The sequence below is a fragment of the Ruditapes philippinarum genome, unplaced genomic scaffold, assembly GCF_026571515.1.
Source record: "Ruditapes philippinarum isolate M1 unplaced genomic scaffold, ASM2657151v2 ctg10073_1_1_1_1, whole genome shotgun sequence".
Taxonomy (NCBI): domain Eukaryota; kingdom Metazoa; phylum Mollusca; class Bivalvia; order Venerida; family Veneridae; genus Ruditapes; species Ruditapes philippinarum.
Window position 1 is genome coordinate 41,336 of NW_026864326.1, and position 3,925 is coordinate 45,260.

General features: G+C 30.1%; 1 long non-coding RNA gene across 1 annotated transcript; it reads left to right on the forward strand.

Moving 5' to 3' along the window:
- Window positions 1-356: 356 nt before the first annotated feature.
- Window positions 357-2,812, forward strand: LOC132725217 (uncharacterized). Its single transcript, XR_009625025.1, has 3 exons — window positions 357-512; window positions 1,563-1,670; window positions 2,038-2,812. It is a non-coding gene; the product is annotated as an uncharacterized LOC132725217 (long non-coding RNA).
- The last annotated feature ends 1,113 nt before the right edge of the window (window positions 2,813-3,925 follow it).

Consider the following 3,925-nt stretch of genomic DNA (forward strand, 5'->3'; position numbering starts at 1 on the left):
ACTTTTATGACAAGTTATTGCACACATCTATCATTCTCTTAACAATTATTTAAACACTATAGAAAAAGTAAAATTTAATTTTTTCGAAGGCCTTAAAATTTAACCTGAAGCATATACGTGAATAAAAAAAATCCAAATCTTAAATTGCACTGCTGCGGGGTAAGCAATGTGTTACATACACGTTAATTGTAAACAGCATCATTAAAACAAAACTAATATTTTAAATTAAATTGTTGTTGATGTTAAAAACAAACTTAATAAAGGTAGAGAAACAACAAGTAATATGATTTTCTCATGCAGCATATCTTGCGTCAGATTAAAATATCTTTATTTTTTCGTATTGCTTTGATTTCCTTGTACACTAAATTGAAAGTATGTTGTGTTGTCTATTTTCATCTTAACAGAATTGTTATGACATTTGTGGAAACATATCTAAGAATCATCAACGGAATTTGAAGAATGCTGTGTGTTATCCTGCCGATAATATAGAAAATGGACAAGCATCAAAACAGGTAAAAATAATTGTTGTTCTGGTATTGATATATGTACAAGTTCCTGGTGATAAATAATCTTCACACAATAAATAAATAAATGGTTTTGATGTATTGAAATCATTTATTTTGTTTATAAGGCTCTCTTACGGTAGTGTCACTTGCCTTTACACGTACTCAGGTGACATGATGGGATGAATTTCCATGTTCATTCTGAAAGACTAAAAACGGTCAAAATCGGAGCTTTAACTACACCAATGAAGTGTGCATATAAGTAGCATATTCTAGTAAAGTAGTTTTTTTACAAAGTTATGCTCTTGAACGCTTTAACATTTATGTAAGAATAAATTTACAGCAACCAATGTCTTACAGTAATCGAAATTTCATTGGAAGCTTTACTACCAATTACGGAGCTGTGCATATTAAGAAGCATTCTTCAGTTCATTAATTCTTCGCACTTTTGTTCACTTTGATGCCTTTTCCGTTCAGCACACATTGTTAAACAATTATATTATTACATAAACTATCTTTCTTCAAGTAAACACAGCTCCAGAGTGATTTTGTTTTATTAAACAGAACGTGCACTATGATCCTCAGTAGGTATGCTTGTGGTTGCCTCTGTCTATCCGTTAATTTTTTTCCATCCGGATATCTTTTCCGGGAAACCTTGGTTTAAACTTATTGAAATCTTCGAGTGAAGCGAAACTGTCAAGGGAAGCTGTATAAGCTGTATGCATTTATCTATAATAATTGTTTTTCTCTAATTACAAAATTACATTCAAACTTCATTATTCTGACCGAATATCTGAATGTAGGAATACTTTTGCCTCACCTACACATTGAAGGATTAGGCATGATCTATCAGCTTCTCGTTCACTATACACCTGTACCAAATATTCCATTTAAGTTTCTGTAACGAACAAACATTTATAAGTCAATATGTTTAAGCCTGTATGCGTTTATTATAGAATTCATTTCGTATATAATTATTTTTCTTTAGAATATCTTTCAGCATAATAACCTACTTACATTATAGTTACATACGAATTCGGAAATGTATTTTTTTTCCAGAAAAGGGGCACAAAGGAAAACACTGTCTCCTTCTCAGCGGTTCAGTCAAAGGCTTTATCAGAACTTCGTAAGCAGACTGCAGATATATCCGTTGATGGTGTGATTTCGGTATGTGCGTTTTAAGCAAATGATATAGTACTTAACATTATTGTTTCAAATATTTTTATTCAAGATTCATATACATCAATCAAATAAATGCATGTAAACATGCTGCAAAAATACGCCGTTTCTGCATTTTGTCGGAGGCTGCGTTCTGTGAACGTCGCCTTGCCTTTTTGATCTTTAATCTTATTTTATATTAAAAATTTAGTTCTTTCATAATACAATTAATACTTTACTTCAACAAATGCTCTTCAACTCATTAAAATTTGAAATAAAAAAAAAGATACGAATTGAATTTATTGTATAATACATGAACAATTTATTAAAAGTATAAATTTTAATTAATAGTATATTTTACTTTATATTTTCATAGCAAATAGAATCGGCACATAAGGACTGGTTTGGTCAAAAAAAGTTGCGAAGTTATACGACCCGTTGTATAGAGCTGTGTTGGTTAATGCACGTACAAACTCCACCTGTTGTTATTGATACGTGCGCCAAGCCAGGGTCCAACTTTGATACTAGAAGATATAAACAATATACAAAAGCTGGAAAGAAAATAGATTTTGTTGTTTGGCCTGTATTGTTGTTGGACGAAGGGGGAGTTATTTTGTGTAAAGGAGTTGCTCAAGGAAAATAGATGTTAAGTATCGGCTTCATACTGTTCCTGCAGCATATTCAAAAGCACTGGGAAATACTCTTTTAATATATATATTCAGTTTATAACATTTTCGCACACAGTATCTTATTAAAAACCATATTTATAAACTACTGTCTATTCTGGAGTCAGCATATACATTTTAGTTAGCAAACAGTTTGTACAGCTCTGTCTGTGAACTAGATTCACTATGTATGTTTACATTCCTTGCCTTAGAAATAAAAAATACATGTAACAATTGCATGTTTGAATCTTTGGTAAGCATGGAATAACGATTATACATGCATTCAATGTATAAATATTCTAATTTTAGTTTAAAACATGTTTAATTATAAGGAATACAAATGTGACTGTTATCTTTTAAGTGTGTTGATAAATTATTTTTTTATTCATAATCAAATCAGTCAGTCATGGATTTAGTATTTCATTATAATTTTAACGTTGTTTAGTTTCTTATGTTATTACATAAAAGTTTTGATAAAAATGTATGTATGTATGTATGTATGTATGTTGAAAATTTTAGCTTTGTATATATCAAAAACCAAAACGATTTTTTCATGTAATAAATGTTTCAAATTTTTGTATATAGCTATCTATTGTAGTCAATCGATTTTATCAACTATAAAATTAAATTTGTAAATGATTATAACATAAAAAGTTTTTAAGGTTATATCTTATTCTACAATACAGTTCTGCTTACATGGTCATTTTTAATTGAATGTTATTTGTTTTGCATATAATAAGGGTAACAAAATTCTATTGTGTGTGCATTTAATGTACCAAAGAGTTTTGTATTTTAAGAAATCTTACTACAAGAACATGTTGTTGCCATTCTTTGTTATTTTCTCATTAGTTCTGTAAACAATAAAATAGTCCAGAAACTAATGATTTCTAGAACATGCAAGACAAAAAAATAATGTGAATGTTTGGAGAAAAAAAAGATACTCAAAATTAAATGATAAAGCTAAACTACTGCTATGAGATAATGAAACAACAACAAAAACAAGAGAAGGGATTAATCTGCTAGGATTTTGATACTTGTCGCAAGTTGTGGCAAAAAAATTAAACATTATTAATTTAACAATGCAACGTATACATGCATTCGGTTTAATGCCATTACAATAAATACCCACTGACACAGCATTTTTGTTATTTATTCCGATTTTACCTGTATGATAATTTGCAGAACCCCATGCATCATACAACATAGGTTGTATGTCGGGAAATTTTGGACAGTGCTGAACTTCTATTCAGCAACCCGAACCAGCTGTACGAATTGCACCCCTTTATATGTAGAAATGTATTATTTGATATTAATAAGTAAATTAGCAAAGTGCTTTAATGATATGATGATGAAGACAACAAGTAAGATGTATTACGTTATCTGCAACACATTAGTATCCAGTATTGCCAATAAAGCTTTTCTCATGTTAATAAAGTCTGTGTGCTTTTCTAAGTAGTGCTCTTTAGCGAATTGGATTATTAGTAGTGATCAAGAGTCGCTGATACGATCCTCAGGCAAGCCGAAATTTCTCCGTGACAAATAACCTCGAACATTGAGTCTTTTTTATCATTTGTCTCTCGCCACTTATTCAGAAATCAT